Genomic DNA, 16,784 nt, shown 5'->3' with positions numbered 1-16,784 from the left:
GACATGAGAACAACAGTACATGGAACTTCAAATTGTACAAAATTTTACAAAAGTACAAATTGCATACAGTATTGAGTATTTCGCGTGCACGTGACGTCATTACAATAGAGCTCCACTAGCTCAAACTGCTCCAATGTATTACACGGCTGCAGTCCGGCTCCGTGCAGCCGACGAAAATAAATGACGTAGCTGGCCTTACCTTCTTTTTAGAGCCTTGGCTGCCGCACACAGCAAGCACGTGACAACTAGCCGAGTCATCCGGTTTAGAAAAAAAGGGGGAAAAAATCCGGTTGGTGTCACATTGTTTTTATTCCCCACATATTGCGAATCAATTAGTTTAGTCTCACTAGTCGTGCTACGAGTTAGAATAGAAAATGGACATAACAGACAATAAGTGGTGAAAAAAGTACTCAAATGTTTTACTTAAGTAAACAAATCATGTATTCACATGTATAACCATATATGTGAACTAGCTGTAGTATACAACCCTCGTAGACGTATTTATGATTCTGACGTCTTCAATCTACGAGAGTTGTAGGGTTCACGCCCCATGGAGACCTGGACTTCCTGCACTATGCCCCGTAGACACTCCAAACATGTACAAATGTGAAAATAAAGGTGCTTAACCCCAAGCCCCAAATGTTAACTGGCTCTACGGGGTAGTAGTTTAATGTAATAATCCATATCTTTCAATGAAGAAGTGTTTTAATGCCGTCTGTGGCCGAACGCCTTTTTTTCACCCTCGTTTACTTCCTGTTTACATTTAGTGTAATTCTGGGTTCCACCGGATGCGCCCCGTCACTACCCGTCAATACCGCCCATTGGGAACTTCCGACAGAATCGGCCACAGACGGCATTAAAACACTTCTTTATTGAAAGATATGGATTATTACATTAAACTACTACCCCGTAGAGCCAGTTAATATTTGGGGCTTGGGGTTAAGCACCTTTATTTTCACATTTGTACATATTTGGAGTGTCTACGGGGCATAGTGCAGAAAGTCCAGGTCTCCCTGGGGCGTGAACCCTACAACTCTCGTAGATTGAAGACGTCAGAATCATAAATACGTCTACGAGGGTTGTATACTACAGCTATATGTGAACATGCATTGTATTATGAAGCCAAAACCTTTGTCCTGTTTTTTTCTGTATTCTTTTTTTTCTTCTCCTTTTAATTTAACTTTTGTGAGAATTAAATTGTTTTTCTTTGATTGTCATGGATGTATTTTATGTTGAAAGGGTAGGCAATATAAGCTATGTAGCTTCACCCTATACCTTTTTTTGGTCACAACTATGTCACGTATTATTGCTGCTGTTGTTTTAAGAAAATAGAGCATATTGTTTGCATAGTGTACAAATTACCAAAAATAAAAACCTGCAAAGTGAAGTGAAGTGAAAAAAAAAGTGAAGTGAAGTAAAAGTATCAATACTGCAATGTAGAAGTACTCCATTACAAGTAATAGTCCGGAATTCAAAATTTACTTGAGTAAAAGTACAAAAGTATTGGTATCAAAATGTACTTAAAGTACCAAAAGTTAAAGTACTAAATTGTTTGAAAATAGCAGATCTACCAGCTCACAACGCGTCGCGATGCGACACGTTGTCGTCGTTGTGAGCTTGTAGATCTGCTATTTTCAAATAGCTTAGGTATAAAATAGGGCTAAAGTGGTAATGTGTGTTTTATAATGTAATATTTTATATCTGCAAAGTAACTAGTAACTAAGTTTTCAAATAATTGTAGTGGAGTAAAAATACAATATTTACCTCTGAGATGTAGTGGAGTAGAAGTACAAGTACTGAACATTGGAAATACTCCAGTATAGTAAAAATACCTCAAAATTGTATTTAAGTACAGTACTTGAGTAACTGTACTTAGTTACTTTACACCACTGCAGACAATTATTATAGCAAAAGAAACGAAACGTTTATACCAAACTAAACCAGTCTTAAACCAGGGGAATCATTTTGGAGGTGCACGGCGCCGGAGGTTCCGGTTGTTGCTTCCGGCTACTTGATGACGTAAAGTTATTTCCGCTCCAGCCGGATCAGAAAGCCAACATGTATTGATGCCATCAGGCTGCATGACAACAACAACAACACGACGAGGTTAATGTCATTAAACTACACAACAGAGCAGAACATTACATTACATTAGATTAGATTCCAGTTGGAACCAGATGGAGGCTTTTTCATGGTGGAATCAGAGGTAATGTAAATAATGAACTGCTTTATAGTAAAGGTTCACTGTAGCATTTTACTTCCAGATGCTAAGCTGCTAATGTTAGCATTGCCACAGTCATTCAAGGTTTGATACAGTGGTGTAAAGTAACTAAGTACATTTACTCAAGTACTGTGCATACGTTTTACTTTACTGGAGTATTTCCAATGTTCAGTACTTTTACTTCCACTCCACTACATCTCAGAGGAATATATTTTTACTCCACTACAATTATTTGCAAACTTTAGTTACTTTTTGTAGATTTGGATTATTATTACAAAACATACATTAACCATTTCAGTCCTATATACATTTCGGCCATTTGAAAATAGCCGATCTACAAGCTCACAATGCAACACATAGTGAGCTTGTAGATCGGCTATTTTCAAAAGATTTGTATACATTTAAAAACTTGTGAAATGGGGATATTGAACACAATACTTTCTACTTTTGGTACTTTAAGTACATTTTGATACCAACGTGCTAATGAAATGTAACTATTTACATCTCTATTTCATGTTACTGGTCTAATGAAGATGGTGAATCAATGTTTATTTAAGTTAATTCACCAAACAGCGAATAGTAGTTAAATATGTTATATGTGTAAGTTATAGACCTATATGCTGCAACTATGATGGTCGTAGTGAAACAGCAAAAATAGCTGATCTACTTGCTCACAACATGTCAAGTGGGCTTGTAGATCATTTTTTCCCTTTAATTGTAATCTCAGAACTCTTACTTTTAACCAGCAAGCCTTTTAAACCTTTCTAGTAGCCCTCTGATTTCTCACCACTGTTTTTTTTTTTTTTTAAGTCTATCTTTAACTTGTTTATTTAATATAGTCTCTTATTGTGAAGCACTTATATATAATATAATATTTGTCTCAACAGCTGAACGCTTTATAAATTCAAATAATTAAATAATATGTTATTATTATTTGTATTGTTGTTGTTATTATTATTAATAATAATAATAATATGAATAATAATTCATTATTATAATTTACATTAACATGATAATTCAGATCTGTGTTCATGATTTTATTATTATTATCATTATTATTTCACATAGGTTAGTGTAGAGAGACAGTAAACACACAGAGAGAGAGAGAGTAGGGGAGTGACATGCAGCAAATGGTCCTGCTGGCTGGGAATTGAACCAGGGACTGGATGCCATGCATTAGAGCCCATGTGGTGCTCTAAGCACACAGCAAAGACATTACATTGCCGTCGAGGGCAAAGCCATTACATTGCCGTCGAGGAGAAACCTTTTATCTCTATATTTAATATTTTATTTTTTGTCAATTCATATCCTAATTTGTTGTTCTATAAAAGTAGCAGATCTACAAGCTCACAATGTACTGTGATGTGATGCGTTGTGATCATAGGCTGTAATAAAGAATGGACAAAGTGACGCCATTGGTTTCTACAGACACGTTTTGAACCCCGTTTTTCAGCCATTTCAAATCTGCCATCTTTCTATATCCGGTCTGAAATGCTAACAGAAATGAATGCTATTGGCTGAAACCGCAGCGAGGGCGGGTCTTCACTCTGTAGAACTAGTAGAAACCCTAGAAAAATACCCTACTTTATCATTCAATTTACAATTAATGGGACCATAATTTACTAAACGCATATCATGATGATTTAAACAATACTTTAAACTAGCGATTGAAAACATAAAGCGTTTATCAAAAAGGTTTACTGAGGTAATAAAGTCAGGTATGAAGTCCGCCCAAAACATCATTCAGTTGTATTGAGATTACTAGAAGTTGGGGTGGCTTCGTCTTGGTTCTCATATCCCCACATGAATATATGTTCAAGGGGACCAGACCCAGGTGTCAGTACCAGTTCTGTGGCTTTAACTCATTCTGGGGGTGAGTTATACAAAGCAGAAATCCCCATAATAGTCTATTAATGGAATGTCACTCATTGATATTTGTGATCATCGGGGACCAAATGTATACTTTTCCCAGCATCTTTACATGGGATCATCTAAATCTGTATTTTAGATGTCCTAAGGATGCCAAACATACAGATAAGTAGAAAATAGAATAAAATCAGGGGGATTCGTATGGACCCGTTTGAGTACTAAACCGTTTTCTGTAATGGAGGCCTCTAATTTGCATATTTAGGAGTAAGCTTACCACTAATTACATAAAATAAATACCTTACACACATTGTCTGACCCTCAGAACATAGATATATACACGTTATTTGTCAGTTTTGTCTGCTTTGTTATAGAGTTATTGAAGAAATAGTGCAAAAGCAGCCATTTTGTTATGCAAATTGGAAGGTTAAAAACTAAAAATGTTGCCTGGGTACCGTGTTTTTCAGATTCAGCACCCTTGAATTATGTAAATTGGCCTGGTACCCCACTTTTGCCCCAAAATGCCTCTAACAATGACATTTTTCAGATATCCCACCCGTCTAGAAGCCAGCAATAAGGTGGCTGTTAGGGCTGAGTGATGGGGTGGGTTCTCAGCTTCTGTCAGATGTCAGAAGGCCCAAGATAAAATGTTGGCAATTACTATACTAGAATACCTAGTATAGAACCCTGCAGGACCCTAGTCAACTATGTATAGGTATTAGGTGTCTAAAGTGTTTCTATAATATCTACCTCAGCTTTGATGATCATGACCCTGCAGTGAACCGTGAGAATCCCTCCCGAACAGAAGTGCTGGAAATAGATGAACAGAAACTTCCAGATGCCTTCACATGGAAGATGAACGGTATAAACACTCAATATCACTGCTTCAACAAGTTTCACAACAACCAATTCATAGTCTCTACTTTTTATCCCCAAAATGCGTCCCCAAAATCTCTTCTGCCCGGTTCTCCTCCGTGGCTGGAGCAATTGATCTGCATTTCCACACATCCATTGACCATTATTTTGTGCACGGAACAGCAAAGCTTGTTTTTCGCTTTCCCCAAATATCAGCTGTGTATTAGCGTTTTTGTGTTAGCTGGCTCCCGGGTTGGCAAATCATGTGCGTGAAACAAGCGCCGGTGTTGCCACATCCGTGAAACAAGCAGACCATCCGTGAAACAAGCGGACCACAACGCACTTTGGGTGCTCATATCCCCCGACGGGTATGGTCTAGTTCAATTAATTGTGATTAATGAATTAATGGCATGAACTGTGATTATCCCACTTTTGAGGGGACATACATCTTTGAAGATATGGAGGTGCCATACCTTTGGTTGCTTTGTAGGCCAACATCAGTGTTTTGTGCTCTGTGCGGGCATATACACACACACATATATATATATATATATATATATATATATATATATATATATATATATATATATAGGATTTAATGGAACGTGAGAGGGAGAAGGCAGAAAGGAGTGAGTGAAAGTGGGAGAGGTCATCTGGTTGCTCCGTCTTACGCGTGGGACAATCATAGCTCATGCCATTAATTATCACAGTTATTTGTAAGACAATTAATCGTTATCTAAAAAGTCATGATCATGACGTTTCTACCAAGGTGATCTGATGCAGTTTGTACTGGTCAGGAAAAGACAGTTTGATATGTCACAGCCTTGGAGGGCTGTTTTCGGGGCACGGAACTGACAAGCATCTAAGTATGAATTAGGCTTTAGAAACTGCCAATATTTTATATAGCACAATTATTTACATTTTGGGTAAAGTAACAAAATAAATGAATTCAAATTATTTTTCTAAATATGTTTTGGAGCTGAGAAGGTATAATATGCTTTGAAGCCTGATTTCTCAGAATTTCAGTTTTCAGAAACTCCTCAATAATTCCTAGTTAGTAACTGTCTGGTCAATGTAAGAGATGATAACCTCATTTTGTACATGGAACATGGAAGACAGAAATAAGGATTAACATTTAAGGTACATGTTATTTTTCTGGTCCTAGACACCCTGCACAGCATGGTTGTGTGTAAAGCGGAAGGTTCCCCTGAACAGGAGAGGAGCCCCAGTCTGGTCAAGGAGGAACCAGAGCCTCCACACATTAAAGAAGAACAGGAGGAGAGGATTCTCAGTCTGGTCAAGGATGAACCAGAACCTCCACACATTAAAGAGGAACAGGAGGAGTTACTTCAAAGACCAGAGACACCTGATGGATCAATGATGACATTACTAGCAGTGAAACATGAAGATGATGAAGAAGTCATCTCTTCAAACTGTTCTGCAGTGAGAGTTGAAGTTGAATCTGACTCTGAAGTCACTGAAGACAGTGATGAGTGGGAGGAGACCAGTGGAGGTCAGTCAGCTTTAAACACTGAAATCAACACAAGACACTAAAAGCCCTATTTTTGCCGGTGCCTTACCCATTATCCCTAAACTTCTTTGCCATTTGTTACTATTATTATTATTTTTTAATATATTCAAATAGCCAATCTACAAGCTCACAACGTGTCGAAGTAGATCGGCTAGTTGAACTACTGGAAAATGTTTTTAAAAATAGTCAAAAATGGCAAAGAAATTTAGGGATAATGGGTAAGGCACCGGCGAAAATAAGGCCCTATATGTGGAAGGACAAATATTATCATTGAGCAACAAGCTGTCCCTTGACATGAAATCATCAAAACAAACTAAATGTAATTGTACAGAGTGTGGCTAAACTAAACCTTAAATAGTGAATGTTCTGTTAATACATATAGGGGACAAATATTTTAGTTGTAAAGTTTGCATCAAAAGCTCTAATGAAAACGACCTGAATCAGTTGGTTAACAAAAAATGGTAATCTGAAGAAACACTTGATGAGTCATAAAGGAAAGAAATCCCTTAGTTGAGCATTTTGTAGCAAAAAATCATTCATTTAAATCAGTCTGAACACACAGATCTGTGACAGATCTGATCTGGTACAGTCGGGCCAAAAGATTGGATTTGAGAAATTAATCGGATTTGAATGCAGTCTAAATGGGGCCTTAGTTCAAGAAGTGAGGTGATCGATCTTGTTTTTTTGGATATTTTTCCAACAGCTGCACTAGAATGAATCAGAAGCTAAGCTACAAAACAATGATAGAATGTAGGGTTTACAAAAACACGTCAATAAAATTAAATGAAAATGACCAACGGGCATAATGTTTTTCTGTAACATAAACCAAGTGATATCAAGTAATTAACAAACCTATTATCACCCTTTTCTATTCTTAGGTGGTATATCTTCATCTCTTGTGGCATCTAACAAGGCACAACAACACCCACAGACCAGAAGGGCTCAGGATCGACACACACACCCAGATGAACCTTCTTCCACTTCTCTTCTGGCTCATATGAATCCAGCGGTGGTGGTCCTTCACAGACTCCCTCTGAACATGGTTCACCGGGCTCTCCATCCACCAGCAGCCCTGCAGCAATGCAGCAGTGATGAGGAGGACAATGTTAGTCATTCTGACACGCCGTGGGAACCAAAAGACCACAGTGGCAACGACTCCGATTGGTCGTACTCCCGCTCGAAGTCCCACTCAAAAAAGAAGAGAAAGGAGCGGAAGAAAGGCAGAAAACTTAACGAAGATGTCACTTCAAAGACACAGACGTCACAAGCCAACAGCAATGGTAATTAACCCTTTCAATCCGGGAGCGTATCTGTATCATTTTAGATTTCTTTGGCTATTTTTTTAAAAACAATCGTGAAAATGTATGCAAATCTTTGAATACATTTATATCTGCTGTCGGGTAGAAACCAGCTAACTCCAAAATGTTCCTTTTTTAGGAAATGACAAAAAACCAAACAAAAAGTGGAGTTAGGAGGTTTTGTTCATCATTGATAAGAACAGCTAAATGGACCTCCAAGCTCACAATGAGGTTGGAGGTCAACAGGGGGTGGAGCCTGGAGTCAGCAAAACCAGCTAACTCCACCCCCCTTTGGTGGACTTAGCTGGTTAGCAGATATTTTTAGGATCCAATGGAGTTAGCTGGTTTTATCAGAAGCACTTTTTAATTTTTTTTAGCACTGATTTATGGGGGAAAACATGCAAAAGCGGAAATGGAGTTAGCTGGTTTCTGCCCGACAGCAACGATATACACTTTTAACTCAAATGTTTGCTTCTGGGGGTCCCTGGAACAAAATATTTTGAGATGGGGGGTCTGCGGCCAAATATATATAATTTTGGGATGGTCCTTGACATGGAAAAAGTTTGGGAACCACTGATAATAGCAACATAAGTTTTGTTCTTTCTTTTTTTAACCGTAGAAGACATTTGTAGCAAAGATTTTAGTTAAAAATGTTTGTTTAAAAAAATTCAAAGATTATCACACATTTTCACGATGTAAAAAAAAAAGCAAATCTAAAAGCTCATAGCGCGGCCCTAAGCACCGGGCTATGAGCTTGTAGAAATTAACTATTAACTAATGTTTTTACCGTATACCTTAGCAATAGACCAGTGGCGTCCCCAGGATTTACATTTAGGGCAGGCGAGATCCCCCCCCCCCCCCCGCCCTCTATTACCCCCAAAAAAGAAATTTCAACTCACTCGAAAAATGTCAAGATGTTTTGGCCATTATCTCTGGAGCGGAAGGTCCAATCTGCTCAGTTCAAAGCTTGTTGGATGTGTGACTTTGAGGGCATTAAGCACGCATTGACACCTTTTCAGGTTATTTGGGTTTTTTAGGGGAGGCGAGATCTTAGTTGGGCAGGCGACCGCCTGCCCTGCCTCTACAGTGGGTACGCCACTGCAATAGACACGAGAGGGAGTGCTATATTGAGGATATTGCAGAATCTAAAAATAATCCGGACGAAGGGAACAGTGACGTTACCCATTGGTTTCTACAGACCCGATTTGAAGACCCTTTTTTGGTGAATTTAAATCCACCATGTTAGATCTTCCAATTCAGAAACGCAACTAGTTTAACATATAATAGAACATATACATATATATTTATTTATTTTTGTTGGGCAATTCACTCAAACTAAGCCACTTTTTGCGCGTGATCTGCGCTTCCTTGTAAAAACACAGTCTGACTGAGTCAATAAGTTGTCCCTGTTGCTTCAACCAGCCAATGAGTTGATAATGAGATAAACAGAGATTATAATTGTATTATTACCACACATAGAAAGACCAAACTTCAGGGTTGGCTCAGAATTACCTACTGACAGTGCAATTAGTCTATTTTATCCATTTATTTTATTATTATTTTATTGTCATTATTAAGATTTAAAAAAATGTTTTTTAAAAGACGTCATTTGCGGCGTGGGCTTACTAAAAACAGCCGTCAAAATATGTCATTGGCAGGGAATGAGTTAATTAATGGACCAGCAAATTGCACACATCATTCATGAAAAGTAGGTGAGTAGCTATTATGAGATGATCTTATTATGAGCTTTGACTCAAAGCCTGACTGGACTCAAATAAAAAATCGTTGGCCCTCCCTCAGACTAACATTTAAAAAAAGCATGACACTCTCCTCTTTTGCTCCAGTGAACACCTCCATCAAACATTGAACAAAATCGCCATTCGCTCCCAACCCGCCCTGACTCAAAATCACCCTGATTATCCTGCAGTGTGATCCAAGCTTTAGCGTATAGACTATAGAGAAGCTAGGGTTAAATGCTTCCCTTCAAATGGACTACTCTGCTCTGATTTTGATGTCGAACAGATCATTATTTGATTTGGAATGTTTGCTCCATCGTTATCATGTCATTATAATTAATCTGTTGCATAGATTATGGAGTGTTTACAAGTACTCACCATTTTCTCTCTCTCTCTCTCTCTCTCTCTCTCTCTCTCTCTCTCTCTCTCTCTCTCTTTCTCTCTCTCAGAAATGAGTTCCCAGTCCTCCCAGAGTCAGGTCCTCTCTTGTTCTGAGTGTCCATACACCTTCACATCTCAGGTCGCCCTCCATAAACACATCGAACAAAGCCACAACGACCTCTACTGCCAAATGTGGAGGAATGGACCGGTCACCTCAACAGCCTTTGAGCAAATAACAAACTCAGTCACCAGCAAGAAGCATAGAGACACAGACGAACCAAGATCCTACAGTTTCAGTCGGTCAAATGACCTGAAGACACACCTTCGTGTCCACTCTGGAGAAAAAACTTTCCATTGTAAACATTGTGACAAGAGTTTCAATCATTCAAATACCCTGAAGACACACCTCCGTGTCCACACAGGAGAAAAACCTTTCCCCTGTAAACATTGTGACAAGAGTTTCAGTCAGTCAAATACCCTGAAGAGACACCTTTGTGTCCACACAGGAGAAAAACCTTTCCACTGTAAACATTGTGACAAGAGTTTCAATCAGTCAAATAACCTGAAGTCACACCTTCGTGTCCACACAGGAGAAAAACCTTTCCACTGTAAACAGTATGATAAAAGTTTTAGTACCTCAGATTATCTTAAGAAACACCAGCTTGTCCACACAGGAGAAAAACCTTTCCATTGCAAACATTGTGACAAGAGTTTTAGTCTGTCACATAACCTGAAGACACACCTTCGTGTCCACACAGGAGAAAAGCCTTTCCCCTGTAAACATTGTGACTCAAGTTTCAGTCTGTCATGTAACCTGAGGAGACACCAGCTTATCCACACTGGAGAAAAACCTTTCCATTGCAAACATTGTGACAAGAGTTTCAATCAGTCAGATACCCTGAAGACACACCTTCGTGTCCACACAGGAGAAAAACCTTTCCCCTGTAAACATTGTGACAAGAGTTTCAGTCTATCAAATAACCTGAAGACACACCTTCGTGTCCACACAGGAGAAAAACCTTTCCCCTGTAAACATTGTGACAAGAGTTTCAGTCTGTCAAATAACCTGAAGACACACCTTCTTGTCCACACAGGAGAAAAACCTTTCCATTGTAAACATTGTGACAAGAGTTTCAATCAGTCAAATAACCTGGAGACACACCTTCGTGTCCACACAGGAGAAAAACCTTTCCCCTGTAAACATTGTGACAAGAGTTTCAGTCTGTCAAATAACCTGAAGAGACACCTTCGTGTCCACACAAGAGAAAAACCTTTCCCCTGTAAACATTGTAACAAAAATTTCAGTCTGGCATGTACTCTGAAGAGTCACCAGCTTATCCACACAGGAGAAAAACCTTTCCCCTGTAAACATTGTGACAAGAGTTTCAATCAGTCAAATAACCTGGAGACACACCTTCGTGTCCACACAGGAGAAAACCCTTTCCACTGTAAACATTGTGACGAAAGTTTTAGTAGCTCAAATACCCTGAAGACACACCTTCGTGTCCACACAGGAGAAAAACCTTTCCCCTGTCAACATTGTGACAAGAGTTTCAGTCTGTTATGTAACCTGAATACACACCAGCGTATCCACACTGGAGAAAAACCTTTCCATTGTAAACATTGTGACAAGAGTTTCAATCAGTCAAATACCCTGAAGAGACACCAGCTTATCCACAGTGGGGAAAAAAACGTTCCACTGTAAACATTGTGACAAAGGTTTTAGTAGCTCAGATTATTTTAAGAAACACCAGCTTGTCCACACAGGAGAAAAACATTTCAATTGTTAATATTGTTGTTACATGTATTATTATGGGGGGCATTTGTATGTGGTTGTTTTTCTCCCTGCTGCTCTCTGCCCTATGCCTGTCACTCATTCACAGGTCCAGCCCATTCACTCAACATTCACTCAGCTCCTTAATTCAGTCAGCTCCCTTCTCTCACCACCGGTTGGTCCTCCACTCATCGGTCCACCAATCATCTCCAGCCATTACCATATATAAAGCACCTGTGATGGCAGCCATCTTTCTCTGTTCCTCCTGCAATTTTTTTGTTCAGTCCTAACCACTTCAGTTTTGTAAAATCAGCCAAACATATTACAGGGAAGGGTAGATTAGCTCTGGGGTACCCTTTACATATCTACACCCATAGGTGACTATTTGTTATTGTACACTTTGATAGAGGTGAGTGCCACATGTTGCAATTTATTTTTGTAGTTAGTGTAGGAAGTTTTTTGTTTCTCTCGTTAGGTTCGTTTTTTATTTTTTATTTTTTATTTTGGCACCACCAGTCCCTTTCCTGTGTTTTTGTTAGTTGTCTCATTACCTTATTTTGTTAACCCAATTTATTTTGAATAAACACGGTTTCCGTTCACTTAAACATCTGTCCATTTCAATTCTGTCATTTGGGTATATGTTATAGTCCCTCCTTCCTAGACCACCAACTGGGACTTAACATTTGTGACAAGAGTCATTTAATAGAGCTAGCAATGACGGAAGTATACTAAAGGTCTTACTTTCAATGCCGTGTAGCTACAGATACCAGTTGTTTCTGGGTATCTACAATTTCTGAATTAGTTGTTCAAATCTCAAATATCAATGGAAAGATCAATATAGGCACAGATACCATTAACTACCATATGTCAAAGGCACTCTCCTCACACAAGGGCAAAAACACGTGGTTGTTATTTATTGGCATACAAATAGAGGCAAAAGAGTGAAAATACAAATCTAAACTGAAGAAAAATCCTCAGTGACTGTTATGAAATGGCTTTAGTGAGATTGTAGAAAGAAGTGTACTGCTCAGTGGTGGAAAAAGTACTTACTATTTTTTACTTAAGTAAAAGTAGCAATACTGCAATGTAGAAATACTCTGTGAAAGTCAGGAATTCAAAGTTTACTTGAGTACAAGTATTGGTATCAAAATGTAATTAAAGTACCAAAAGTTAAAGTACTCATCATCCAGCATGTCCCATTTCACAAGTTTTCAAATGTATAAAATGTATACACATCTTTTGAAAATAGCAGATCTACAAGCTTGTAGATCGACTATTTTCAAATGGACGAAATGTATATAGGGCTGAAATGGTTAATGTATGTTTGTAATAATAATCAAAATCTACAAAGTAACTAGTAAATAGAGTGGCTAAAGATGAAGGTGTGCAGGAGGACTCTTCAATCTGCACCCATGAAGGACATGTCTGAAGTTTATGACAATTGAACCAGTAGGCTACATGTTATGTTTCTGACCAGTAATGTAACTACATCTTTGTTTTGTATTCGTTGTAAGAAAACCTTTCGTTATCGTGGAGTCTTCTTATTCCAAATGAAGAAGTTACAAGTTAAGCTTTATGTTATACACACACTTCTAATCTCAACCATCATCCCTTTAAAGGGCAAGAACACTTTGGTAGAGGTTTGCGTTGTGTTACCTTGGCATTATGTAAAGATGTCAAAAATAATTGCTCCATTGATTATATGATTATATATATGTCACTGAAGACAGCCGTGGGGGCGTGTTTGTGTTCAAGGGGCGCGTCCTCCAGATAGAGTGTGGTGAGATTCAACGCGCCGTCAGCACCTAGAACAATATTCCCTCTACCTGGCTACTTTGCAAAACATTAGGCTACTCGAGAAAAGCCATGGAATTGAATGTGTGAGATTTGGGAGTGCGAAAGGGGATTCAGCCAGATGAATGTAATCATCACCCCAATCCGTGCAAAGTTACTGGTTAAACGGTTATCAGCCTTGATGAACCCTACAGATTAAATTATTATGTGATCACTTGGCTGAGATCGCATCGCTTAGCTGAGGACCCAAGAACGAGAGCTGCACCAGACACTCTTAACGAGGTTATCCCTATCATTCATGTATAAACAAGTTGTCTGATTATTTTAAGTATAGCCTATTATGTGTGCGTGAGTAAAGGGATTTTACATAAAGATAATCTGAAATTAATTAATTGAAACAAAAATGAAAACAACAAATTAACTGCAACTAAATAATATATATATTTTTTAAAACAGGCTTTCCGTCACATAGATATAGTAAGACATGAGAACAACAATACATGGAACTTCAAATTGTACAAAATTTTACAAAAGTACAAATTGCATACAGTATTGAGTATTTTGCGTGCACGTGACGTCATTACAATAGAGCTCCACTAGCTCAAACTGCTCCAATGTATTCCACGGCTGCAGTCCGGCTCCGTGCAGCCGACGAAAATAACTGACGTAGCTGGCCTTACCTTCTTTTTAGAGCCTTGGCTGCCGCACACAGCAAGCACGTGACAACTAGCCGAGTCATCCGGTTTAGAAAAAAAGGGGGGAAAAAAATCTGGTTGGTGTCACATTGTTTTTTTTCCCCACATAATGCGAATCAATTAGTTTAGTCTCACTAGTCGTGCTACGAGTTAGAATAGAAAATGGACATAACAGACAATAAGTGGTGAAAAAAGTACTCAAATGTTTTACTTAAGTAAACAACTCATGTATTCACATGTATAACCATATATGTGAACATGCATTGTATTATGAAGCCAAAACCTTTGTCCTGTTTTTTTCTGTATTCTTTTTTTTTCTTCTCCTTTTAATTTAACTTTTGTGAGAAATAAATAGTTTTTCTTTGATTGTCATGGATGTATTTTATGTTGAAAGGGTAGGCAATATAAGCTATGTAGCTTCAGCCTATACCTTTTTTGGGTCACAACTATGTCACGTATTATTGCTGCTGCTGTTTTAAGAAAATAGAGCATATTTTTTGCATAGTGTACAAATTACCAAAAATAAAAACCTGCAAAGTGAAGTGAAGTGAAGTAAAAGTATCAATACTGCAATGTAGAAGTACTCCATTACAAGTAATAGTCCGGAATTCAAAATTTACTTGAGTAAAAGTACAAAAGTATTGGTATCAAAATGTACTTAAAGTACCAAAAGTTAAAGTACTAAATTGTTTGAAAATAGCAGATCTACCAGCTCACAACGCGTCGCGATGCGACACGTTGTGAGCTTGTAGATCTGCTATTTTCAAATAGCTTAGGTATAAAATAGGGCTAAAGTGGTAATGTGTGTTTTATAATGTAATAATTTATATCTGCAAAGTAACTAGTAACTGAAGTTTTCAAATAATTGTAGTGGAGTAAAAATACAATATTTTCCTCTGAGATGTAGTGGAGTAGAAGTAAAAGTACTGAACATTGGAAATACTCCAGTATAGTAAAAAAAATACCTCAGAATTGTACTTAAGTACAGTACTTGAGTAAATGTGCTTAGTTACTTTAAACCACTGCAGACAATTATTATAGCAAAAGAAACGAAACGTTTATACCAAACTAAACCAGTTTTAAACCAGGGGAATCATTTTGGAGGTGCACGGCACCGGAAGTTCCGGTCGTTGCTTCCGGCTACTTGATGACGTAAAGTTATTTCCGCTCCAGCCGGATCAGAAAGCCAACATGTATTGATGCCATCAGGCTGCATGACAACAACAACAACACGACGAGGTTAATGTCATTAAACTACACAACAGAGCAGAACATTAGATTACATTAGATTCCAGTTGGAACCAGATGGAGGCTTTTTCATGGTGGAATCAGAGGTAATGTAAATAATGAACTGCTTTATAGTAAAGGTTCACTGTAGCATTTTACTTCCAGATGCTAAGCTGCTAATGTTAGCAATGCCACAGTCATTCAAGGTTTGATACAGTGGTGTAAACTAAGTACATTTACTCAAGTACTGTGCATACGTTTTACTTTACTGGAGTATTTCCAATGTTAAGTACTTTTACTTCCACTCCACTACATCTCAGAGGAATATATTTTTACTCCACTACTTTGTAGATTTGGATTATTATTACAAAACATACATTAACCATTTCAGTCCTATATACATTTCGGCCATTTGAAAATAGCCGATCTACAAGCTCACAATGCAACACATAGTGAGCTTGTAGATCGGCTATTTTCAAAAGATTTGTATACATTTAAAAACTTGTGAAATGGTGATATTGAGCACAATACTTTCTACTTTTGGTACTTTAAGTACATTTTGATACCAACATTTCATTAGCATATGCTATTTACATCTCTAGTTCATGTTACTGGTCTAATGAAGATGGTGAATCAATGTTTATTTAAGTTAATTCACCAAACAGCGAATAGTAGTTAAATATGTTATATGTGTAAGTTATAGACCTATATGCTGCAACTATGATGGTCGTAGTGAAACAGCAAAAATAGCTGATTTACAACAAGCTCACAACATGTCAAGTGGGCTTGTAGATCATTTTTACCTTTAATTTTAATCTCAGAACTCTTACTTTTTACTAGCAAGCCTTTTAAACCTTTCTAGTAGCCCTCTGATTTCTCACCCCTGTTATTATTATTTTCTTTCTTTACATGTTTATTTATTATAGTCTCGTGAAGCACTTCAATATTTGTCTCAACAGCTGAACGCTTTATAAACTCAAATAATTATCAAATAATATGTTATTTTTTATTGTTATTGTTATTAATATTAATAATAATAATATTATTATTATAATTTGCATTCAAATTTTGTTAAAAGAAAATGGATAATTCAAGAAAATGGATAATTCAAGAAAATTGATAATTCAAGAAAATTGATAATTCAAGAAAATTGATAATTCAGATCTGTGTTCATGATTTTATTATTATTATCATTATTGTTTACACATAGGTTAGTGTAGAGCAGTGTTGCCAGATGTACGAATTATCGTATTTGTACGATTATTTTACCCTCTGTACGAATAATTAAAAAAATGCCCAAATGTACGATAATTTTTCCATAGCACGAAAAAGTGTGTGAATTTACTAAATTCCCTGGCTGTTGATTCGCGATCCGATTTGGCTTTTCAAAATAAGGGCACGGCCCC

Source organism: Gymnoscopelus braueri (genome assembly GCF_963280865.1).
Source record: "Gymnoscopelus braueri genome assembly, chromosome: 7".
Taxonomy (NCBI): domain Eukaryota; kingdom Metazoa; phylum Chordata; class Actinopteri; order Myctophiformes; family Myctophidae; genus Gymnoscopelus; species Gymnoscopelus braueri.
The sequence above is the reverse complement of the archived record's forward strand: the minus strand, read 5'-3'. Positions refer to the sequence as shown.